This window comes from Sander lucioperca, chromosome 11 (genome assembly GCF_008315115.2).
Source record: "Sander lucioperca isolate FBNREF2018 chromosome 11, SLUC_FBN_1.2, whole genome shotgun sequence".
In the NCBI taxonomy this organism is placed as follows: Eukaryota; Metazoa; Chordata; class Actinopteri; order Perciformes; family Percidae; genus Sander; species Sander lucioperca.
Window position 1 is genome coordinate 38,387,820 of NC_050183.1, and position 27,203 is coordinate 38,415,022.

Genomic DNA, 27,203 nt, shown 5'->3' on the forward strand with positions numbered 1-27,203 from the left:
TTGTTGGTATTTACTGAGACTTGGCTCCACGATGACATCCCCAACTCCTTGATTGAGCTGGAGGGTTTCTCCCTTGTTCGTGCAGACAGGGATAAAACTTTGGGGAAAAGTCGAGGAGGAGGTATCTGTGTGTTTGTGAGTGACAGCTGGTGCAGGAACTATTCTGTGAGAGAGACTGTGTGCAGCCCTGATATTGAATTGCTGTGCATTTCTCTAAGACCCTTTTACCTCCCGAGGGAGTTTAGCAACATCATAATCTGCTCAGCGTATGTGCCACCCAGCGGGAATGCGGCCTGAGCCGCGGCTCGTGTTGCAGACTGTGTCCACCAACAACTGCTACGCACTCCGGGAGCCCCGGTTTTAATTCTTGGAGATTTTAACCATTGTAAATTGGAACTTTCCCTTCCTGGATTCGAACAATATGTCAAGTGTGGCACCCGAGACAATAGAGTGTTGGACGAATGTTATGGTAATATAAAACATGCATACAGGGCCAGTCCAAAGCCCCCTTTGTCAAATTCTGACCATAATACACTCCATCTAATACCTACTTATAAGACTGTTTTGAAGAGCAGTAAACCACTAGAGGCAGTATAGAGACATTGAAGGGCTCATTTCTCTGTACAGATTGGGACATTTTCCATGGTTTGGGTATTGATGAGGCCACTGACACTATTACGGATTATATTAAATTCTGTGAGGATTGTGTGGCCACTAAGAAGGTTATTACAATCTACCCTAACAATAAGCCATACATCACCAGAGAGTTAAAGGACTGTATCAACCGGAAAAAAAGATTCCTGGCTTTTAGGAATCATGATAGGATGGGGTTTGAAATCAGTTCAAAGGGAGCTTAATCAGTTATTAAGGGATGTAAGAAGGAAACATAGGGATGTCATAGAACAGAATTTTGCCTCTATGGACTCTAAAAAACTTTGGGTCTCCATGAAATCTGTTATGACAAATATGACAACACATAGAAAGGGCCTCACAACATATGATGAGCAGAGTAAAGCAGATGAAGTTAATGATTTCTTTCTGAGGTTTGATACACAGGACTACTCTTTGGAATGTAATAATGTAGTTATGCAGTCATTTACAACTGACCCCTGTTCTAGGTTAGTAGTTGATCCCCTCAAAATTCAGTCACTTTTCAGCCATGTATGTAAAAAGAAATTTGCAGGCCCGGATGGCATCTCTGCTTTTCTCCTTAAGACCTTTGCTGCAGAGCTAACCCCTGCGTGGTGCCCTGCGTTTCAGAGGTCTGTAGATTCCCATCTGGTTCCTGCTCTCTGGAAAAAATCTACCATCATTCCCATTCCAAAGAAACCCTGTTCTACAGAAAACAACGATTATAGACCGGTGGCTTTAACTTCTGTTGTTATGAAATGTTTTGAAAAATACATGGTATCCATACTGAAATCTGAAGTCAATACTGAACTAGATCTACTCCAGTTTGCTTAGGCAGGGACATTCTTTCAGACATTCTTTCAGTGATCAATGAGTCAAAACAAAATAAAGTTAAAACTTCTGTTGAACATTATTTGAAAATGGTGAAAAATGTGGAGTTTCCTAGAGTCCAAGATGACGTCCTCAAATGTCTTGTTTCGTCCACAACTCTTCTATTGAACAATTTCTTTATTATCTGCAGATTGATTTTTTTTTTTGGGGGGGGGGGTCTATTTAAATCGTGAATCGGATTGTTTTAGCCTTCCTTTAGTTTTTAAATTACGTAAGTGGGCCCCAGGGGATGAGGGCCAAACATTACTGGGCCTTGCACAAAAACTTTTGCAAAAGGTTAATAATAGTAGTAGCATTTTGTATTCAGATGTTAAATGAAAGAAAATCAAATACTGAGAAAAGTGCATCAATTAAACTTAACTTGACAAGTTGTAAATGTTGTTTATCTTAAAACTGTCATTTCAATCAGTTGCTCAGCAATGCAACGGTTATTGGAAAGCATAGCATTATCTTTTCTGAAAGGTAACTTAAGACTGTAATGTCCATTCACAATTGTGGCTGACTCATCCGCTATTTTCAAAAAACGCCTGTCCTCAGTGGACATTTATTTCACTTCCTCAGACAACCTTCCACTGAAATCAGTGTTATACTGGGAAATCAGCATCTCATGTAGATTATGTACTGATATACTATTGACTGTATGAGAGGGCATGACATTGATCTTGTTCCTAACGGGCCATTTACTACCCATCCAAGCAATGTTCGCATTGCATATGGGCCGTCTCCTTCACTGTTTACAATTTACCATGGCTCCATTGCTTTGGGTGCATTTGTGCCAATCAGCAAATCAATGCCTGCATTGATGTTGGAAATTTAAATATCTTTAAAGGGGTGATAGAATGCAAAACCGATTTTACCTTGTCATAGTTGAATAACGACAGTTCGGTGGGTAAATAGGACATACATAGAAGCTCAAAATCCCATTGACACCCCTATCCTCTGCAAATCTCACATTTTGAAACTGCCGCTGAAAACGGGCGAATCTCAACAAAGCTGGAAGCTGACGTCAGGATCCCAAATCCTAGTCTTTGTCACGCCCCAACATTTGCATAGGCTACACCACTGACCTGAGGTCAGCTTAGTCTTCTGAATCTAGCTAGGTCATGCATATCTCTATTTAATTACTAAATTCACTTCTGAGACTTTTTTATGCGAGAAATCAACTATGTAAAGGTCAAATATGGGCCGTTTTACGAAAATTGATGGCTAATTGCAAATTTTGTCCGATTGTGTGTCGCAGTTCAGCAGGAGCTCAGCAGGCTACGTGACAGCGGCCAGTGCTGCCTCGCCGCCCGGCGTGTCCTACTTCATAGACTCCGGCTCGCTGTGAGCTAGCTGGATCTCCGTCACAAAGGGAAGCGCTCCATACCCGCGCAAAGTCACCGGTTCTGGGTTACTGGACTGCAAAATACCGAGGCCCTGATGGAGCTCCAGGGCCTGCAGCTAGCCGCGATTCATTGGATTGAAGGGACAGTAGCAGCTAATGAAATCCCTAATGTTCACAAAAATGCATTAAATTGAAATCGGACACCATAGTTAACTTTATAAGACATTGGGGTACATGTTATGTAAGTGGCGTGACGAAATTCAAACTGTAAATACTTTAATTATGCCGAAAGTGAAGGTAACTAGCCACACATACATACAATTTGCAATTAGCCATCAATTTTCGTAAAACGGCCCATATTTGAGCTTTATATAGTTGATTTCTCGCTTAAAAAAGTCTCAGAAGTGAATTTAATAACAAAATAGCCCGACAAACAATGTATAACTTTGCAGTGTCTGAAATATGAGACCTGCTGTTTCGTCTCCAATGTGTTTCTATGGGGTTCGCTCAAACCAATCAGCGCGCAGCTCATCTAAATATTAATGAGCATACCATATTTGGAAGAAAAGCTCTTGTTCCAAATAGAGCCATATTCACAGGGTAGTTAAGGGCCTAATAAAATAGTATTCGGGCAATTTTCAGCCCAACCAAAGTTACATACCCTATTAGGAGACCTTAAGGAACAGTGTAAAATAGATATATAAAAAATATAAAATATAATCATTCTATCACCCCTTTAAGGTAAGGCCACTTTGACAGAGTTCTCTGGTTGGGTATGATACTCTCTGATACAGGTATCTTTGCTTGTGTGTATGCCTCTGGCAGCATTATGAACACATTGTTGTGAAGTCCACTTACTTCAAGTCCAGTGATGATATTGGTAGACACAATTCTCTCCTGGCCCATTGTGCGCAACAGGATGTTGGTTCTTTTCCCTTGTACATTTAGTTGGTGCATTAATTTATCTGTACAAAATGTGGCAGTACTGCTGGGGTCAAGAAATGCATAGGTCTGTATTACTGTGTTGCCTTTTTTAATTTTACCTTCACAGGCACAATGGACATTAGACACTGTTCTTCACAGGCCCCAGTATGACTGCATGCTTTAAGAGAGACCTGTCCTGTGTTTACCTTTTTTGGTTCCTCATTGGCCACTTCTCTTAGTGTTTCTGCTCATTTGTTCTGCTCCACTTTTCCTATGTGCAGTACTGTAGGATGTGGCCTCTTGCAAATAACACATGAATGATGCTGGGTGCAGTCCTTGCTCATATGGCCTGTAACAAGACATGCAAAGCAAATCCCTCTTTCTTTCAAAAATGAGATTTTGTCAGTGTGACATTTCCTTTTAAACCAAGAACAGCTTCCCAGTAGATGTTCTCCTGAGGAAAACAGACAGAATGACCTATGTTGGATTGTTGAAACACTATTCATCTGTTTGAGAGAAGTAGGACTGACATCAATGGTTGTTGCATTGCTTGTGAAGCTTTTGTCAGTGAATTTGGGTTTCACAGATCTTGATTGTGCGGGCCTTACAATTCGTGCTCTTGGTGAAGTATCTTGTATATCACCAAAGACAGGATCCATCAAGATTTTGACTTGCCTTTCAATGAATTCAACTAAGGTTCTGAATGTGGCTCTGTGATCGGTCGTTTCTTGAAATTGGCACACTTCAACTTGCCATCTCTCTCTTAATTTGAAAGGAAATTTGCTGACCAATAATTTCAGATTAGAAGCCATATTTAATTCATCCATATATGCAAATTCACTTATGGCATTCAAACAACTTCTGAGATACAGAGTATAGGATTTCAGATTTTGGGAATCTTCAGCTCTAATGGGGTTCCATGACAATGCCTTATTAATGTATGCACTGGATATTTGGTACTCATTTCCAAAGTGCTCCTGGAGCAATTCTTTGGCCTTTACAAAGCCTCTCTCTGGATCTAAGAAAAGACAAGTTTATACCAGCTCTCTAGACTGACCGGACGTGTATTGCTCTAGATAGTACAGTTTATCCTTTGCATGCTCAATTCTGCTCTCAATAATGTGCTCAAATGAAGTAATAAATGATCTGTACTCAATTGGATCATTATTAAATACCTTTATCTCCTTTCGTGGCAAAAATTACTTGTCCTGTTGCTTTATCAATGAAGCTGTGATGTCATTTTGCCTCTGTAGAATGTTGTATAGCTGAGCAGTATCTTGTTGGATCCCAATAGGAGGTTCAAGAGGAGCAATGGGTGTGTCACCTGCAGGCTGTCTTGACTGAGGCCGTGATGGAGGCCCTTGAGTTTGCTGATAGGTTCGAGAGGGCTCTGCTTGGTGAGAGGTCACACGGGGTTGTGGGGGCTCATAAGTCTGACTAAGGGGTTGTGAATGAGATGGGCGCAGCTGCATTGGTTGGTCAGAGGACATGTACGGAGACTGCTGTGGCCAGACGGACGACCGCACTGACAGTAGAAAATAGGGCTCTTTTTCGGCATGAAGTTGCACTGGTTGAGGCAGGAGGGCATGAGTTTTAAGTCTGACACTTGCATCTTGAATTCCTTGGGTATGAACATTTTCCAACTTTGGTTCACACTCCTTTCCAATGAGTTCTTTTGTCGTTTGTAATTTGAGTGATTTTTCTAAGTACTCATTCATTCCATCTCTCACTGAGACATTGCTTTTACTTTTACTCAATATATTGAATTTGGCAGTAGCAGCATGCAATTCAGTTCTGAGGGTTAACATTTGTTTTTGCTTCCTCAACGTTTCCTGTCGTTTAGCCAATTGTGCCTCCTCACTCTCTATGTTGTGTTTTTCTTTAACAGCCGTTAATTGAATTTCTAGCGCAGCCTTTTCTGCTGCCGCAAGTCCTAAAGCGGAGGAGGTTATGGAGATCTTTGATCCCGCATCCTCTGCTTTCTTAGCGAGAGTTACAGAAACACTGTCGTCTGGGCCTTTTTTGCATTCTTCCTCTTTCTTTCCATGTGTATATAGCCAATCGTCCACTTCCTCAACGAATGTTCTGTTAATTTCTCTCTTAGGTTTATACCACAAGTCATTATCAAATTCACGATCCTTCTCACTCAATACGTTCTGGTAGTCCTTATGTCTAGCTTCAAAATCGTTCAACAAATCTCCATACTTATCCATATTTTCGATCACTTCTTTAACATTTGATTCCTCCTTCATCATCCTGTCTTTGATAACGTTCATTTTGCGCGTAAGCAGCCCAAGCTTTATCTTTCTGGCATTACGCAAAACACCCTCAGTTTCGAAAACATCTTCCATATCTGGAAGGTTTTCCTCTATATCAGTTTGCAAACACGTTTCTGCTTGATCAGGCATAGTGTCCAAAGAAATCCAATGCACAATTCACCAGGCTACCCCCTTTTCATTGTCGCTTTAAATCCAAAAATGTGCGTGCATATATTGACAAGCAACGCTTCACAAACTTTCCGTTTAGTATCTTAATGTCTGTCCGAATTTGATTCAAAAACAGTCAAAAATTCAAATGAGATTTCCATCTAACGAATTCATCCAATATTTGGTTCATTAAACCTCAGTTCCTTGTGATTTAACAACTTAAAGTAGCAGTGGCTTACTGCATCTTCGGCATCTTGTGTGCATGCGGCGTCAGCTTTCCTTTGTTCCTTTGCGGCCTGTTCCCTGTGCGGTTTCGGAACTCCAATCCAAGTAATCCACAAGGTTTTCCAAAATCCAAAAGCGAGCTTTTTGACTAATGTAGTGACTATTTTGTCCTGAGTTTGTTCTTTGTCATCTTGGTGTTGACTGGGGGGATCTTTGACGCTTGTTTGTTCCAATAAACCAAAAAATATCCAGGAGAGTAAAGTTGAAAAAATAGATGGTCTTTTATTCCAACACAATAAATAGTACAGATCCTTTATCTGGTAAATCAATTATAAGGCAGACTGGATGATTTTAAACTAAAGGAGCAGCAGTTCATGCAGCAGTTTGCGTAGCAAGGTCAAAAAGCTGTGTGCTCCCAGTCAGCCACGCCTCCACCCCCGTCACCTTCCTATTTAATGCCTTTTGACCTGTAGAGGGCACAACTTGAGAAGAATAGGGCAAACATTATTGTAATAAATTATTAAACAAAATAAATGGTTAAAGAATGGCTCCTACACAGTTCATTAGTGTGGTGTCTTAAATAGTAATGCTGTGATGCTGTATGAAGAGGAATCCGCCGACACTGTTCTTGATTATAAAAAGGTTTATTACAAGCAAAGATTCAGCATCAATTTTACAAACTCCTGCAGAGAGCTTGGAGAACGACCAACCCAAATTCTTCCAAAAGTCGTTCTGACTTTTCTTTGTGTGAACAACGTATATATCCTATGCATTGTATCAACATAGGACGTGATATGTGTGAATATACCATTGGATGGATAACTGACCAATCGATGCCTGTTATCTGGCACAACTCCAAAAAAGGTCTCTTCTGTCTTGGGGGGACCCCTACTCAGTAAATGTAGAGTAAAGTTCATAGGACTCCCTTATAACAAACCTTTAAGCAAAGTTTATAGAAAGTTATAGAATGGTCATATACTACATTAGCTGTGAGCTTTTTTATCTGCCTGTGTCAAGTGTGATCCCGTTTGGGATACCATATGTGTATATATTAGCTCTATGTTTTTGTTGTATTTTGTTGATGTCCTGTCATGAGCGCACTGAAGCAAATTCCTAGCAACTTGCACCGAGATGTATGGCAATAAAGTATTGAATCTTGAATCTTGAATCTTGAAAGGGGGCGCGGCCAAAGCATAGGGATTGGGGCAAACTTTTACCAATAAAAAAAGAAGTCTCTGCTGAGTTCATTGATACCTCATATAAGACTACCTTAAACGGGTCACCAGTTATGAAAGGGGGCATAGCTTAAGCATAGGGGGGTGGGCCAAACCTTCACAAATGAATAAGGAACTCTCTGCTGAGTTCAATGATACCTAACACAAGGGTCTACCTTAAACGGTTCAAATGTTACGGAAGGGGGCGTGGTTTAAGCATAGGGGGCAGGCCAAACCATCACCAATGAAGAAGGAACTCTCTGCTGAGTTCAATGACACCTCACACAAGACTGTACCATAAACGGTTCAAATGTTATGAAAGGGGGCGTGGCCTGAGTAAGTGGACGTGGTTAAAGTATAGGAGTATAGGAGTATCAGTATCACATCAGTATCACAAGTAAAATGGAAATGGCCAAAATCGCACTAATTTCGAACATTCAATTCAAAATGGCGGACGTCCTGTTGGGTTCAGGGTATGGCTCCAATGAGCTTATTCGTACGTCTTGACATGATCCATATGTGTACCAAGTTTCGTTAGTCTACGTTAAACGTACTGCAGGGTTCTGAATAGTTTTAACTTTGTAGGGGTTGCTAGCGAGCCATTTTAATTGCACCTATTCCTGAAACCCTTAAAATTTATTTTCCGGAGGAAGAATTCCTTCAGTTTCAACGGGGCCTTCGCTGCTGTCGGTGCTCGGGCCCTAATAATTCCTTCAGTTTCAATAGGGCCTTCGCCACTGTCGGCGCTTGGGGCCTAATAATGTTTTAAAAGACAATAAAAATAAAGTTAGTTACAGATTAAAACCAAGTAATGTAACCATTATAAAGCCAAAAATAAAAAAAAAAATCGTTTCAGTCCAGATTTAAATTATAAATATTTTTAAAAACATTATGAGGAGAAACTAAACCCAAAACACACAAACTGTTGGTAAAGTGGAGACATTTGTCCAATTTTATTGTCCATGATTTGTCAGTGTTTACCCTGACACACAGACAATCACAAAAACATTTAATATGCCTGTCCATAACCTCACATGCTGTTTATTAATGTCATGTCCAGATCATACTGCAGTGTTTCAGCGCGCTAAACGTTTTTTTCTGGGATTTCTGTTCGCTCATGAATTTGCAGAGCGATTTGATTTTTGTTTAGCAGTGACTATCACATAAAAGTTACTGTATGTTTTAATCTCATAGTTTTATGGCTTACCCAAGTCAATTTACTCCTTTACTGTACAGTCCAAATGTTGAGCTACTTGTACTTAACTTGAGTCTTTTCTTTTTATGCCACTTTCTACTTCTACTCCGTTACATTTCAGAGAGAAACAATGTACTTTTTACTCCACCACATTTATCTGACAGCTTTAGTTACTAGTACTTTACACATTAAGATTTCTGCACACAAAACACATGTAGTTTCTATAATCTGATGTTTTATTATAAATGAAACTAGCCAACAATATAACGGCCTACAAGTTAATCTGAAATGATTAGACCATTAAACACACAATGGTTTGGATCATTTACACTTTCTAAAATGGGAGGATTTTTATACTTTAACTAAATTTTTCTGGTGATACACACTTTTACTGAAGTAACATTTTCAATGCAGGACTTTTACTGTAACAAAGTATTTTTACAATGTGGTATTAATACTTTTACTGTAACAGAGTATATTTACAGTGTGGCATTAGTACTTGTACTGCAGTACAGGATCTGAATACTTCTTCCAGCACTGTTTACAACAATAAAAGCAGACATAGTAGTGTTGACCATGGTAGATGATGGGGCTGGCTGCCGTTTAGTAAACAGTTTACTTTGAGTTGAAGATTATAGAATATGGGATTCATTGAATTTCTTCATTTATTCATGAAATTCTTCATGAATAAAATCTTCTGCCATATTATGAGTCAGAAAGAAAAGTCTGGAGAATGTCTCAGAGACACAGTCATCTTTGTATTGACGGTAGGTAACAAACCTTTAGCTAAAAGATACAAAAATATGCAGAACGTGACAGATGGGTGGGCCTGGATTAGGTCGAGGTGGGCCTGAATCTAGGCAGTTGTCCCGAATCATGCACATAGTTCCCAAATCCAGGAAATTATACTAGAGCAGCAGTCTTGAGTTGCCTGATGAAACATTTTTCGCAGGGCTTAAAAGAGAAAAAGGGAATTCATTATAGATGGATTATCATTTTCGTTGTTCAAGATACTGCTCGTTCAACTTCCAATTATGATTAACTATCTCATATTTTTGACTAGGCTAAATAAGCCAACATATCAACAAACTATCTACTATTTTCAACATACTAGGTCATAGTTTTGACCTTAACCAAAACATTATTGTTTTGTTGTGCCTGTAGAAATGTGTTTCTTTATGTTAAACATTGGACGCATTTGAGCAGAAGAGGACCATAAAGTGCGCCGATATTGGCGAATTTGCGTTTCTAGGATGGCGAAGGAATGTCCCGCCCTTATACACCTCTGATTGGCTGGTACCCGCTGCCTTCGTTTGTTGGATTGGTTAGGTTTAGGCACGAGGAAGGAGATTGGTTAAAGTTCGGGTGAGAATACCAGAGTAAGCCAATCAGAGGCAGGGTAGGGAGACACATGGCTTCGCCCTCCTTGGAAAACATAAATTCGCCTCCGTTTGTTCGTTTTCTTCTGGACTGGTTTAAACCGACAGAAAGCTGCCAGAGCTTCTGCTTCTGACCCACACACAGAGTTTACACACACACCCAGCCGCAGACATTCACTCCCAGTACTATGTCCACTTTCTGTGTGCTGAGCCTCAGCAAAAATGAGTGAGTGCAACTTGTTTAGCCATATTAAAGCAAAATCAAGATACCATGACACTTCTAGCGAACGTTACCGTTGTTCATGCAGTGGCAGTGTTTCCCTCTCCACTCTCCTGCATGATAATATTACAGTTGATCTACAAAACTCTGTTAAGAGTATATGCTTAAAATACACAACACACGTCAAAGTGTCTCATCTTGTTTCAGTGAATATTTCTGGCCTCTTTTTTATTTTTTTTATTTTTTTTTTAACATTTTTTCAACATTTTTGTCTCCTTTTGGGGGGGTTTTTGTCACTTTGTTTTAGAACATACTGTGACAGACCCACTCTAACCCTAACCCAACATCTGGATGTCCAAGTGAACTCCAGTTTGCTCCAAACTCTGTTAAGAGTACTTTTAAAATAAACAACACATGTGACTCATTGTCAAGTGTCTCATTTAGTTTCACAGAAGATTTTGATCCCAGGATTCTTGTCAACTTGTGATTCCATTGAAACTGTTTGAAGTTTGCATGTGAGGAGACCTAAAGAGAGAACCGTCCTGCAGTCAGTTAGCTTGAACACAACGGTGCGTTATCCTTGGTGAACAGTGACATCTAGTGGTCGCATCGCAGGAAAGCAGGTTCACTTTCTATAGCCTTTAAAAATGGGACTATTTTACAAGAGAACAGAACGATTTCAATGATTCAACATCCCATTTTGATTATGATTTGTAAAGCAGTTTTGCTGTTCCATCTCCAAAAGGCCTGTGTTTCTTAAAGGGGATGGTTTTCTTCTTCAACAGCCCCACAGTCCTAAGGTTTGGGCTGTAGAGGCTCCTGGTTTGGTTTCAGGTGTCTCCTTTATGAAGGGTTAGTACTGGAAATATAGCAAACAGTTAATTATTCTCATCGTGACAAACTTCTGTGTTGTGTTGGAGTTTCTTCAAATAAGACACTGTGACAGAGAGATCTCTCTGTCGATCTATTTATTCTGGTGACAAATGCCCCTCCTCGTCAGCTAAACCTCTTTAATCTTTTAGGACGTTTTCCCTCTTCCAAGTTAACAGCAGAGGAATTAATTTGCAAACATCAGCCATCACTCGGAGCTTTAACATTTAGTAATCACTGGGACAGAGACAGAGAGGTGGAGATGGAGGCTGACATAACCCACCAAACTAACCACAGGCACACTAAATCACACAGAAATAACTAATAAATAATATTAAAATAGGCTGAGAACCATCTGAATTAAAACACTTTGCATCTAAGTAATTTTTTCATTGAAAACAGTGAAACCTGTGTAATGTCTGCCTGTTAAATGTGAATATTTTCTAGTTTCTTCTCTCCTCTGTGACAGTAAACTGAATGTCTTTGAGTTGTGGACAAAACAAGACATTTGAGGACGTCACCTTGGGCTTTGGGAAACACTGATCCACATGCATTCATCCAGACAATAATCCACACATTAATACATGATGAAAATAAATGTTCTAGTTGCAGCTCTTTGAGAAGATTAAGTGGAAGATCCATAAACCCTGGTGCAATGGTTCCTGCACACAAAAAGTTATCATGATAACTTATTAAAAGCTACTTGAATGCAGGAGAGGAAGGAAGCCTGAAAGCTTCTTCAGAGTCCTCCGTTAATGTTGGAGTCGACATTATGATTTAGATATTAACTTTTATTTAGATGAATGGTGCATAAATATATTGATATTGAGAGGAAAGTTTGAGTCATTATAAACATGTAATATAATATATAGTGAATTAAAACTTCTAAAACCCAAAACAAAGAAGGTACCTGTGTTGGGTTCAAACCTTCCTGCTACCAGAGCAAAATGAAGTAAATACAGGAATATAATCACAGAAAAAATAAATTTGTATTTAATTTTTTTAATTTAGTGTTTTATATGCATTTTATGGCATGTACAGACTTTTCAACGTACTGCTTTTTTGTTACTTTTACGACATACTATACTACGTCTTTTTTTCAACATACTTAACTATGACTTTTTTTAAATACGGTACTAAGTCAGATAGCTCAGGGTGATTTGAGAGTGATTGGGAGACTGAACGTTTTGTGTTCAAACCTTATATGTTGTGTGAGAAAAAGACAAACATGTCACAAACATAGACTGATTTGTCAAGTCAGATAGCTCAGTGGTTTAAGACAATGATTTCCACCTGCTGGAACCCTAACCCTGCAGAGATCTGAGGAGCAGTTAACCATCGTCCTCATAAACCCCCCAGAGTTTACAACGCCAACACAAAGGAAGAGGAAGGTGACGGACATCTGGCCCAAATGAGGGACATCCAGCTGCACCGGAGCAATCCCGGAAGTGGAACGTCGTGGATATAGACTATGTTATGTTTTCTGTCCCTGTGAAGCACTTTTGTCTTTAAACAGCTTTAATTTATATAACCAATTCAAAACATTATTTAAAGTATGTTTTAAACACTTGCGGTTAGTTTCATACAGTTTTTAAACGAGGTTAGGAGATGTTTTGACAATCCCTTTTAAAGGGGTGATAGAATGCAAAACCGATTTTACCTTGTCATAGTTGAATAACGACAGTTTGGTGGGTAAATAGGACATACATTTAACCTCAAAATCCCATTGACACCTCTTTCCTCTGCAAATCTCACAATTTGAAACTGCCTCTGAAAACGGGCAAATCTCAACTCGGTGGCTCCTCCTCATTTGGCTCTAGTCTCTATCTTTGTCACACCCCAACATTTACATTACCTGAATAGGTCGCGCAGATCTCAGAAATTGTATACATTGTTCATCTGCTATTTTATCACTAAATTCACTTCTGAGACTTTTTTATGCGAGAAATCAACTATGTAGAGGTCAAATATGGGCCGTTTTACAAAAATTGATGGCTAATTGCAAATTTTGTCTGACTGTGTGTCGGAATTCAGCAGCCGGTGCTGCCTGGGTTACTGCCTCGCCACCCGGCCTGTCCTTCACAGACCTCGGCCCGCTGTGAGCTACATGGAGCTCCGTCACGGCCGGCAGCCCGCGGTGCTCGATACCCGCGCAAAGTCACCGTTTCTGGGTAACTGGACTACCAAATGCCGCTGCTCTGACAGAGCTCCAGGGCCTGCAGCTCGCTTCTCTCCCTCCCCTTTTCCTGTTAAATGGCCGGTGTGTGTGAGTGAGAGCACGGTCAGCGTGCTTGTTACGCCCGCAATCTCTTACCACAGGTTCCGGTTAATCTTATAATGGATATGTGTGTTGAGTTATTTAAACAAACAATCGGGGAAATAAACGCCTTCTGTTCCGCAAGTGAGCTGGATGGAGCTCAATCAATGAGAGCTAGCTTGCCTCCTCCTAACAAGACCTCTAACATTCACAAAAATGCATTAATTGAAATCGAAGTGTTAGCTAATCTTTGTTAAGACCTTAGGGTAGCTGTGATACATGCTGTGACGAAATTCAAACTGTAAATATACGATAGTTATGCCGGCTGCGGAGCCCCGGTAGTCCAGTAACCTAGAAATGGTGACTTTCCCCTGGGTATGGAGCCCAGCAGGCTCCCGCTTTCTCGGCAGACTGTCTGGAGGTCCTGAAGTCAAACATGTCTTACCAAATTTGCAATACGCCATCAATTTTCATAAAACGGCCCATATTTGAGCTTTGTATAGTTGATTTCTCACATAAAAAAGTCTCAGAAGGGAATTTAATAACAAGATAGCAGACAAACAATGTATAACGTTGCAGTGTCTGAAATATGAGACCTGCTGTCTCGTCTCCAATGTATGTGTATGGGGTTCCTCAACCAATCAGCGCGCAGCTCATCTAAATATTCTTGCGCATACCATATTTGGAAGAAATACTCTTGTTCAAAATAGGGCCATATTCACAGGGTAGTTAATGGCCCACAGAAAAGCACCTTAAGGAAATGTAATTCCCAGAAATACCCTATATAATCATTCTATCACCCCTTTAAATAAACTTGAGATCAACCACCAACAGATAATCTTGAGTTAATATAGTGTATGGTTATATTGTTCTGATAAATAAGGTAACTATAAGTTAGTTTATTTTGTGTTTATTGGAGAAAACTATTCCTCCACCCCCATGTTAACTTCTGTGTAGTAAAACAGTTTATTTCTGTCATAAGCTGATTTACAAGAACTTAAATATATATTTATATGTGTTATGATGTAGACTTTATTCAATAGTCATTTCCCTTATTGGCTGTCGCTATTTCAGCAGAAATTAGCGTGCACAACGCTTCACGACACCAACCTTGCTCCAGCGGCGAGAACAGATGATTGGCACGATGTATTCACAACACACCACATAATTGGCACAATGGATTCACATGTTGACTTTTTTTCCGCGGAAGGGGCTGGATATATATAGACAACTGCCATATTCATCAGTGAATATTTTTAAAAAATACCTAAAAACATACCTATATATGAGAGCTTTTTGCTAACTTTTTTTTTATTTTTTTATCTTGTGTTGTGTATGTTATGAACTATATGCATCAATAGATGGAATTGTTAATGGACGTATGACTGTTGTCATTTATATTGACAGCCGACAGCGGCCAAGGCCCTATTGAAACTTATTATTTTCTGCAAATGAATTGGCTTTTTGAGGGGCTTAACATATTCAAAAACTCAACAAAATTGGCGGGCGCATCAAGTCTGGTGAAAATGTACGTATTTTAAGGGTTTCGGGAATAGGCGCACAAAAATGGCTCGCTAGCGCCCCCTACAAAACTTCTGCCTCTGCAGTGCGTTTATCGTAGACTCACGAAACTTGGTACACATGTAGCATGTAAAGACGTATAAAAAACGTCATTAGAGCCATACCCTAAACCCAACAGGAAGTCCGCCATTTTGATTTCAAAGTTCGAAATTAGTGCGATTTTGGCCATTTACACGTCGTACTTTAACAAACTCCTCCTAGAGATTTCATCCGTTCAACTTCAAATTTGGTCTGTGCCATCTTGACCCGCCCCCTAAGATTTAGCCACGCCCCCTTTTATAACTAATGACCCGTTTGATGTAGACCCTTGTGTGAGGTATCATTGAACTCAGCAGAGAGTTCCTTTTTAATTGATGATGATTTGACTCGCCCCCTATGCTTTAGCCATGCCCCTTTTCACAGCTAATGAACTGTATGACGTACAGACTTGTGTGAGGTATCGTTTAACTCAGCAGGGAGTTCCCTTTTCATTGTTGACAATTTGTTGCGTCTGAGGGTCCTGCAAATGCACGGTCGCAAGGAGCGGCGTCCGCCAGTAACCCTGACGCGTGCAGAGGCGAGAGGGCCCGTCCATCGCTGCTTGCAGCTTTAATTAGGGCCTGAGCACTGCATCCCAAGGCCCCAACCTATTGTTTTTCATCAGATTATTTTTCAGTCCTTCGTCGCATTTTTGAGGGGGTTAGAATGCACGAAAACTCAAACATTTGCACAACTGGTGGAAATTGCAATGATTCAAAATAATTACTCATATGCACCACTAGGTGGCGCTATTGCAGAAAAAATGTGTTTGGCCCTATAACTCCCAAGCCGTACATCGCACATTCAAAAACCTTTTATGACTTTTATGCGTGAAAAATCGCGATTTATCGAAAACCTACTTTGCCGAACTCCTCCTAGACCGTGCGACCGATCTGCACGAAACTTGGCAGGTAGCATCTCCAGACGGACCTGACAAAAAGTTATCCAAAGAATTTTTATAGGATAAAAATTGCACATATTACGCACAAACAAATTTGTGTAGCTAAGTATGAAAACACCAACTTTGCCATATCTCGACCAAAATTATTGCTATCAACGCTAAACTTAAGATTCTTGTTTGCAATGACCCTCTGGAGATGCCCCACATATTTTACGAAAATTGGCCACTAGGGGGTGCTACAAGTACATAAAGTTTATAGCTCATGAACGGCTCATCTGATTTTTACAAAATGTTAAGGGTACCTTTTAGGGCCACTCATGAGGCCACCCCTACAGTAAGGTACTGATTGGTCAAAGTGGGCGTGGCCTATGGGACCCTAATTGGTTTTAGCCATTGGGCACATTTTTGATGGCCTCAATATTTACGAAAACTCACGAAAATTGGCGCCCCCATAAACACCTTGGAGCTTTGCTAGACTGTAGACCGATTTGGCCCAAACCTGTAAGTGAGCTCCATAGCGCCCCCAAATGCCTGGAAGGCCTTAACTTGTACATAGTTGCTCCGATCTTCACCAGATGTATTACCCATATTGCTCTAATCATTGCAGACATATTTCCCATTTACCTTCATTAGCTCCGCCCAACCGGAAGGCGGCCTTTTTTAATTATGCATTTTTCATGTGTTTTACATTCTTTCGAACTCATCCTAGGTTGTGATTTCAATCTTCTTGAATCTTTGCAGGTAGTATCTGTTGACCCTCATGATGAAAAGTTATCCAGAGAATTGGATAGTTGAAAAAATGTGCAAGTTATAGCAACTTCCTGTCTAAACAGGAAGTTGCGTTATCTTGACAACAATTATTCCGATTGCCCAGACACTTGACAAGGTTGTTCGTCATGGCCGGTTTAGCATCTGTGCCAAACTTGGTGTCAATCGGCCATTAGATGGCGCTGTTTTAATTATTTTTTATTTAATTAGCAAAATATTGATATATGGGAAACCTACTCTGTCTAACTACTACTGGGGCGTGGGTCCGATTGGCAAGAAAACTGGCATATAGACTCTGAGGACCCTCGTGACAAAAAGTTATCAAAAGAATTTTAATAGCTAAAACAATGCGCAAGTTACAGAGGACCAACTTCCTGTAGGTGGGTGTCGAAACAGGAACGGTTGTATCTTGCACACGGCTATTCCGATTGACACAACACTTAAAACAGTTGTTCCTCGTGTGCCAATTAGGCTGTATGCCAAATATGGCGTCAATAGGCCTTTAGATGGCGCTGTTTTCATTTTTTTTTATTAATTAGCAAATTCGCTTTGAGCGAAACCTACTTTTTTGAACTCCTCCTAGAGCGTCAGTCCCATCTGCAAAAAGATGTACACGTAGACTCGGAGGACCCTCATGACAAAAAGTTATCAAAAGAATTTTGATAGCTAAAACAATGTGCAAGTTATGGAGGAACAATTTCCTGTAGGTGGCTGTTAAAACGTGTTGTATCTTGGCAAAAGATATTCCGATATACATGAAACTTAGAATGTGTGGTCTACATATGATGTTGCGTCTACCAGTACCCCTGACTGCAAGACGGCGAGGGCCCGTTCATCGCTGCTTGCAGCTTTAATTATTATTATTATTATTATTATTATGGCAAATTAATTGCCTTTTTGAGGGGCTTAACATATAATTCCACAGTACATATGGACATGTTGGGCATCGCTAGAAACGTGAGGAGCTGTAGTATGCGAATCAGGTTTCAAATTCAACGGGAACCCATATTTGGCCGTTTAGGGGCAGCTTAAAGTCAGATGGTTCAGCAACAGAATTGTCGAAAATCGGGAATTGTATAAACTGGCTTTTCTGCCTTTTCTCCATTTCTCCAATTCAACGGGAAACCATATTTGGCTGTTTGGGGACAGCGCAAAGTCAGGGGGTTTAGCAACATAATTGTCGAAATCTGGATTTGTTTCAGTTGGCTTTTTCTGGCTTTTCTCCATAATTCCACAGTAGATATGGACATGTTGGGCATCCCTACAAACGTGAATAGCTGACGTATGCGAATCAGTTTTCAAATTCAACGGGAGCCCATATTTGGCAGTTTGGGGACAGCGCAAAGTCAGGGTGTTTAGCAACATAATTGTCGAAATCTGTATTTGTTTGAGTTGGCTTTTTTCTGGAATTTTCTGGCTTTTCTCCATAATTCCACAGTAGATATGGACATCTTGGGCATCCCTTCAAATGTGAAGAACTTACGTATGTGAATCAGGTTGCAAATCCAACGGGAACCCATATTTGGCCGTTTGGGGACAGCGCAAAGTCAGGAGGATTAGCAACATAATTGTCGAAATCTGGATTTGTTTGAGTTGGCTTTTTTCTGGCTTTTTTCCATAATTCCACAGTAGATATGGACATGTTGGGCATCCCTACAAACGTGAATAGCTGACGTATGCGAATCAGGTTTCAAATTCAACGGGAACCCATATTTGGCCGTTTGGGGACAGAGCAAAGTCAGGAGGTTTAGCAACATAATTGTCAAAATCTGTATTTGTCTGAGTTGGCTTTTTTCTGGAATTTTCTGGCTTTTCTCTATAATTCCACAGTAGATATGGACATGTTGGGCATCCCTACAAACGTGAATAGCTGACATATGCGAATTAGGTTTCAAATTCAACCGGAACCCATATTTGGCCGTTTGGGGACAGAGCAAAGTCAGGAGGTTTAGCAACATAATTGTCGAAATCTGGATTTGTTTGAGTTGGCTTTTTTCTGGCTTTTCTCCATAATTCTACAGTAGATATGGACATGTTGGGCATCCCTACAAACGTGAATAGCTGACGTATGCGAATCAGGTTTCAAATTCAATGGGAACCCATATTTGGCCGTTTGGGGACAGAGCAAAGTCAGGAGGTTTAGCAACATAATTGTCGAAATCTTTATTTGTCTGAGTTGGCTTTTTTCTGGCTTTTCGCCATAATTCCACAGTAGATATGGACATGTTGGGCATCCCTACAAACGTGAATAGCTGACGTATGCGAATCAAGTTTCAAATTCAACGGGAACCCATATTTGGCCGTTTGGGGACAGAGCAAATGCTGGAGGTTTAGCAACATAATTGTCGAAATCTGTATTTGTTTGAGATGGCTTTTTTCTGGAATTTTTTGGCTTTTCTCCATAATTCCACAGTAGATTTGGACATGTTGGGCATCACTACAAACGTGAAGACCTTATGTATGTGAATCAGGTTTCAAATTCAACGGGAACCCATATTTGGCCGTTTGGTGATAGAGCAAAGTCAGGAGGTTTAGCAACATAATTGTCGAAATCTGTATTTGTTTGAGTTGGCTTTTTTCTGGAATTTTCTGGTTTTTCTCCATAATTCCACAGTAGATATGGACATGTTGGGCATCCCTACAAACGTGAATAGCTGACGTATGCGAATCAGGTTTCAAATTCAACGGGAACCCATATTTGGCCGTTTGGGGACAGAGCAAAGTCAGGAGGTTTAGCAACATAATTGTCGAAATCTGTATTTGTTTGAGTTTGTCAGGGTTTTGTTATTTTGTGGTGTGTCTTATTTGTGTAGTCTTGTTTCTCTGTTTTGCTTGGTTTCCTGTTTTATTTTGTAGTCTGTCTTGTCTCCCTTGTCTTGTCTAGCTTTCTTCCTGTCTTTGTTTGTTTCCCGCCTTTTTTGATTATTTCCACCTGTTGTGTCACCTGTCCCTCATGAGTCCTCGTTACCTGTGTATTTAGTCCCTGTTCTGTTTCTGTCTCTTGTCGGATCATTGTTTGATGTTGCGTGTTTTGTGTCTGGTGTTTGTTCCTGTCAGCACGTCGTAGCCTGTTCAGTTTAATCTGCCTGCTCCATTTTTGGACCGCCTTTGGTTTGTTCTGTTTTTGTGTTAAATAAATCCTCGTGCTCATTACTCCTTGCCTGCTCTCTGCATTTGGGTCCACCAGTCTCTCTCTACACGTGACAGAGTTGGCTTTTTTCTGGAATTTTCTGGCTTTTCTCCATAATTCCACAGTAGATATGGACATGTTGGGCATCCCTACAAATGGGAATAGCTGACGTATGCGAATCAGGTTTCAAATTCAACGGGAACCCATATTTGGCCGTTTGGTGACAGAGCAAAGGCTGGAGGTTTAGCAACATAATTGTCGAAATCTGTATTTGTCTGAGTTGGCTTTTTTCTGGAATTTTCTGGCTTTTCTCCATAATTCCACAGTAGATATTGACATTTTAGGCATCCCTACAAACGTGGAGAGCTGTAGTATGCGAGTCACGTTTCAACTTTAACGGGAACCCATATTTGGCCGATTGGGGGCAGCGCAAAGTCAGGAGGTTTAGCAACATAATTGTCGAAATCTGGATTTATTTGAGTTGGCTTTTTTCTGGCTTTTCTCTATAATTCCACAGTAGATATGGACATGTTGGGCACCTCTAGAAAGGTGAAGAGATGTAGTATGCGAATCAGGTTTCAAATTCAACGGGAACCCATATTTCGTTGTTTGGGGACAGCGTAAACTCCCATACATCCCGTATTGCTGCCAATATGTCACGCTCCTTTCGGCCCTGCCTCGTTTCTGTCATCAAAGCAGATGACACGGGAGAAAACATTGAATGTTTTCAGAGACATACTGTAGTGGCTGGAAATATATCCCTTCCAGTGTCAGCATTCCAAAGGCTTGCTGTTGCTTCACCTTTTGACTTGTATAGAGTACAAGTATGAAGTAGCAGCAGGGGCGATTCTAGGATCAAACCTTTATGAGAATGTGACACGGATATAGCTCATGCAAAAGTGTTAACCCCCTTGCTGTGACAAATGGTTTGCAAGAAAATTAACATTGAACTTACATTACATTGAAATGTAAATATTTGCATTCTGCACAAATCTCTGCACACCCATTACTCTGTGAAATATCTCATAAACTCTTCACTCAACACATGCATCAGTACAACAAGCGGTTCCTGAGTAATCCGGTTTTGAAATTGCAACAAATTTTCTACATGGTCTCCAACTTTATAATTTAATCTCATGTAAACTATTTATGTCAGCACAGATATTTTTTGTAAATTGCTTAGCCAGTGTATCCCACCATAATGGTTATTATATTGCCAGATTCCAGACAATCCCACTTACTTATATATATCCCACTTACAAATATGAATATATATTTCTACTGGTATGCTTCCTAGTGACATTAATGCAAACATATGAAGAAAAAACTATTCCACCTGTGTGTGCATGGTTAAAATTCTGAAGTGCAAAATAGTTCAGGCTACAGCACAAATATTTCCATCCATAGATAAGAATAATCAAGTCTAACCTCTGAATTCTTTTTCAAAGTGCACCAGATTGATGCATTTAAACGTTAAAATAGACACAATTTTCTTACAGGGGAGCATGCCCATGGACCCCCCTAGGGGGGCTTGTTGGAGCACAAGCAGCTCTAGGTCTAGTGACGTCCCTGGGGCAGTGTCCCCGTTTTAAGTTTACAAAGGTTTTTGAGGTATATACACTTCTGAGCTGAAAATGTCCCCGGATTTTGTCTCAGAAATCTGGTCACCTTATAATACAGCCTACTATTTTTTCCAAAGACGGAAAACTCTTCTACAAGAAGAAAAAAAACACCATGGAGGTGGTTTGTAGACCTGCAGAGGCTGCCACAATTTTTAAAGATTTTCAAGACAGCAGCACAGGGGCGCACTGTGGCCAAAAAAAAACAGGGATGCCATCAGCAAACAGTTCTACTGGCCTGGAATGTCAGATGACATTGACACATGGGTAAATGTTTAAGGTGGCCTCTACAGCTATAATCACACTGTATGCTCTCACATTTAAATACATCTATGTCTACTGTAATTCATAAATGTTTTAAATCTTAATAATAAATAATAATAATAATAATAATAATAAAAGACTTAACTAACAAAAACACTTAACTGCTTTAACAAGCTATTATGTGTGTGTGTATATATATAAGAATACAAAAAAACATAATGTTATCTCTCCCATACCATGCACACACAAACATTTCAATCTTCTTCATTCAGGTGGCCCAGTGTGTGCACTGCCAGGCCAGTGGAGTTCAAATAAAGGAGGAGAAGCATCACACACCAATCACTGTAAGAAAAAAAATCCTATATTTTTCCTTTCATTCACCTCGTGCCCATCTGTCTAGTGTCTTTTTGGTTTTTCCTCTGTCTTTCCCCTTGCTGTATTTTATCCCACTTATCTCACTCGCGTCAACAGATGTTGTCCAGTCATGTCCTACTCCTTGTTCTTGATGTTCACCTGACAGTCACCTATATGTCTTTTAGGTAACACATCCATTTGAGCTTGTTGGCATGGACCTGATAGGGAAGCTGACTGTGACTACAGAGGGATACAGTTACATCTGTGTAATGATTGATTACCTGACCAAATGGGCACAAGCTTACCCTTTTAGAACAAAAACGGCCAAAGAGGTTGCTGTGTCCTCAATTCTTTTTACCAGTTCGAGGCTCCCAAGAGGTTCCTTACAGACCAGGGGAAGGAGTTTGTAAATCAGGTAAAATAAAACAAATTGCAATGTACAAACAATAATTTGTGGGGGCAAAATAAAATACCATCAGTCACTTTAAAATTCATCGTTTGTAAAGTGAGATAAATGTATTTCAGATCAACACTTCAAGTCTGCAAGATCCTTTGGATAAAAAGAAGCCTTTGTGCGCCGTATCCTCCTCAAACCAATGGTCTTGTTGAGAAAATGAATGGTACCATACAAAGGTAAGCGAAATGGGTGGGAGTTGTGAACCTGTATCAAGAAATACAGCCACTATTGAAGTTATTTCTACACTATACCAGAGGGATTAGGGCAGAAAGTTGTCATGCACTCGGCATTACAAATCTTCTCAGACTGCATAAGTAGCTGCAGTTAATTATTTATGGGCCTCTTTTACAACATATATTCATATTCAACATATATAAAAAATAATAACAATTAAAAACAAATATATATATATATATATTACTTTTTTCATTCCATATATTCAAACTTTACATATATACAGCATTAAATTAGATAGATAGATAGATAGATAGATAGATAGATAGATCGATAGGTATGTACAACTAAAAATACATTCTTTTCCTATCACATTTCAGAGCTCTGAGAAAACTTGTTGGGCAGAGGCCCGACACATGGGACCAGCATCTAGATGCTGTGATGTTTGGTCTACGGACCAAGAAACAGTCAACCACCAAATTTTCTCCATTCTATATGATGTTTGGCAGGGAAGCCAGATACCCGTCCCAGGTCCCTGAGGAATACATGGTATTTTTTGTTCCAAGTGATTGCTTTGACTTTTTGAATAATTTGTATTGATATGTAATACGTTATGATATTGTATACAATATTATTTTTAAAAGGTGAACAGCAGCATGGAGAGTGCTGTGGAGAATGACAGCCCTACAGAGGTGATATTAGTGATGCCCTGCAGGCTGCTCGACACACCATTGCCACAAGCCACATCAAAAACAAAATGTCCACCGTATCAAATTTCAAGGTGGGTGACAAAGTGTGGCGGTTGAATGTGAGAAGCCAGCAACGAAAGGGAGGAAAGTTGGAGCCTGACTTCTTGGGGCCTTTCACAGTCATAGCTCTACAGGACAAGAGTGCTGATCTGGGAAGTGAGGTAGGTCATGTTTTTTCTAAAATCAACACCGACCACCTGGAAATATACATTGACGAAAAAGAAATAATACCACATAAGATCCTTAACTCCACAGGGGTAACCTCAATCTCATCCATCCCTGCCTCCACTCCCACCCCTTCTTCAACCTCCACCTCTGACTCCACATCCATCCCTGCCTCCACTCCCACCCCTGCTTCAACCTCCACCTCTGACTCCACATTCATCCCTGCCTCCATTCCCACCCCTGCTAGAACCTCCACCTTTAACTCCACATTCATCCCTGCCTCCACTCCCACCCCTGCTTCAACCTCCACCTCTGACTCCACATCCATCCCTGCCTCCACTCCCACCCCTGCTTCAACCTCCACATCCATCCCTGCCTCCACCTCCACCCCTGCTTCAACCTCCACCTCTGACTCCACAACCATCCCTGCCTCCACCTCTGCTTCCACCTCTACTCTTGCTTCAACCTTGAGCTACACTGTATCAGCTACCACTGATACATGTATGTCTTTCTTTCACTCTACAATAGTGACACCTGATCAAACAGTTTGTCAATGTGAATTTATAGAAAGGCATTATTACAATATCAGTACTATTAGCTAAGAAGCATTGTTTCTTTTATTTACCTACATTTAAAGCTATAGTGCGTAGTTTCTGTCCCCCCCATGAGGAATTCTTAGTAATGACAACAACACTGTCGGCGCATCCACATGATACAAGCCTTCTGTGTCATTATCTTTACTCAAGTAGCTGCGCGGGAAAGTCACAGGACGACACAATCTTCTGAACATAGTCATACTGAGAAATACAGAGAGAGTTGTGTGGAGCTGATAGGCTTAATTTGCTTTGTAGCTCATTTGGCAATGGTTTGAATGTAACAGACATTCATTAATATCAAAAAGTTACGCACTAAAGCTTTAATGAATGTGCATTAAAGAAATACTCGTAAGTAATGACATCTATTCATTGCAAATTATGTGATGAATATTGAACTATTCAATATGCTGTGCTTATGTATTTTGTTATTTTTCCTAGGTGTGATGGATGCATGGAAAGGAAAGAATCCATACATTCTTCTTTTCAAAGTTGGGCCCTACAAACTGTTTTATGCAGATATAGCAAAAACAGCCCCAAACATGCAGTTAGAGAGTGAGGTACAGGATGTTTACATAGGGAATTCATGCAGTTATATATTCAGAATACAGATCCTATTTGATACTGTATGTCATTTCATCTCAGGTTATTAATGCCTACTAGGAGCTCCTGGTCAAAGAGCACAATGGGCGAACAAAGGAAAAGGCAATTGCTGTGGACACGTTTGCCATGACTGCTTTTATTATTTCAAACATCAAACAGTACATATAGACTCAAGTATTTATTTATGCATCTTTGAGTTAGTCCTTCCAAGTGATGTATAAATATACCTTTTCTACCCATGTTTTCTAATTTTAGCTTGATCCACGGATGTTCAAATTAATCATTGGCATTGTCAATAAGAACAACCACTGGATGTTGATGGTGAGTCATGGTTAGAAATTGTGCTTTTATTTCTGCATTTCAATATTCCTTCTGTTGAGCCTTTTCATGTTATAGCGTAGCATGTATACAAACTTTGCAAACATCTGGATGAAAAGGGTGAAAACCTATTAATTATTGTAAAAATAGCAAGGTGTACTTTTCCCCTTTGTACAATAGGTTACGCTTCCATCAGAGAAGAGGTCGTTGTTCCTTGATCCTCTTGGGGAAAAGGCAAAGGACATAACATTGTCAAGGTGTGACAAGGTAACTTGTATAACAAACACACTGTAAAACCATGCTGTAATTTATCCTTTACATATATTGATGTACTTTATTTCTGTTTTAAGTGCATTCATGAGACAAAGGGGCTGTTGTAGTGAGCAGGGGAAAGAGGACCCAAACGCAGAGAGAGGCAGGCAGGCAGGCAGAGGGTAGAACACGAGGATTTATTCCAACAAAAAACGGCAGTACAGTGACTGGAAAACACCAGGGAAAAATGCAAAAAAACACAAGGCTGAAACAAACTGACTGAATACAAACAAGAGGTACGAGGAACACAAACTCACAGCACGAGGACACAAACTGGCCAGGCGAAGACACAAAACACTCTGACAAAGGACAAGGGGGAAACACAGAGGCTAAATACACTAGGAAACGAGCAAACCAGAAACAGGTGAGACAACAGGTGAAACACATCAGGGCCGGGGCAGGACAATCAGACAAGGCGGGAAAACAAAGTAAAACTAGACAAGACAAGACAGAAAACAGACTATCAAAATAAAACAGGAAACAGAACTAACAGGGAACGCACAACCAGGAACAGAATAATACACAACAAAATATATACAGACAACACTACACAACACAGGATACATTTACCAGACAGGGAACAGAAACCTACAGAAAAAACAGGGAGACAACTAAACAGAAATATACACAACAGAACTATACATACAAAAATCTACAAACAAGGCAACAGAAATGTACAAACCATAACAGGGGCCTCAATATCTCAAAATGGTCATGCACCTCTCTCCCTCACCCTCTGCAAAAAGATGTGACATCTTGTGGAGTATTCACATTAAAGGTTGGTACAGAGATTTAAAATTAAAATGGTTGCATACCACCAAATTACAAAGTTCATCTGAACAAGTGTAAGAATCGTTGTGCACTTTAATGTCATTGTTTAATTTCTCTTGAGATTTAAAAAAAACACTGTTTATGTAAACTTGTGTGATTTTACTAAACCTTTTTAATAGATGCTTTATATTAACACAAATACACCATTTATTTAGTTTGCAGAATGCATTTTAAAAGGGCAGAGCATCTCTTTTGGAACATCGACAAAACACTACGAAAAGTCATTGCAACCACTCTACTGGAAAACAGCGGTATGTTGGTGACATGCTGGAGTATTGCATTGATAACTTATTTTAGTTAAATCGATTATATAAGTCCTATAACAATAACATAAAACTGAGCTGTTATGGTTCTTTGATTTTGTCAGATGACCTCAGTGAACTCTGCCACATCTGTGGTAACGTGGAGGATGACCAGGATGAGACAGTTTCATGGGTAGCCCAATTATTTTGTTGTCAGTATAGGATTTTAAAAAAATGTTAAGAGAGAAAGCCTATGTACACTGTGGTTAGCACTTCTGCCTCACAGCAAGAAGGGTCTGGGTTCGAACCCAGGTCGTCCCAGGCCTTTGCATGTTCTCCCCGTGCTTGCGTGGGTTTCCTCCGGGTGCTCCGGTTTCTTCCCACCATAAAGACAATGCATGCAACTAGGATTACAGTTGAAAATTAGCCGACTGGCTAACACTGGCGCATTTACAGAAATGTTGATTAATGTGCATTGTCCTAATCAAAATAAAAAAAAAAGGCTTTTGTAAAATTTTCAGATATCCTGTGACTCATGTCATCGCTGGTACCACCAGTGTGTGCGA

At 40.1% G+C, this 27,203-nt stretch overlaps 1 long non-coding RNA gene across 1 annotated transcript; it reads right to left on the bottom strand.

The window, feature by feature from the left end:
• Positions 1–3,905: 3,905 nt before the first annotated feature.
• LOC118496326 lies at positions 3,906–27,076 on the bottom strand. The gene is made up of 4 exons (XR_004898890.1): positions 26,899–27,076; positions 13,094–13,103; positions 6,851–6,852; positions 3,906–3,918 (listed from the first exon to the last, which is right to left on the bottom strand). It is a non-coding gene; the product is annotated as an uncharacterized LOC118496326 (long non-coding RNA).
• Positions 27,077–27,203: the final 127 nt, after the last annotated feature.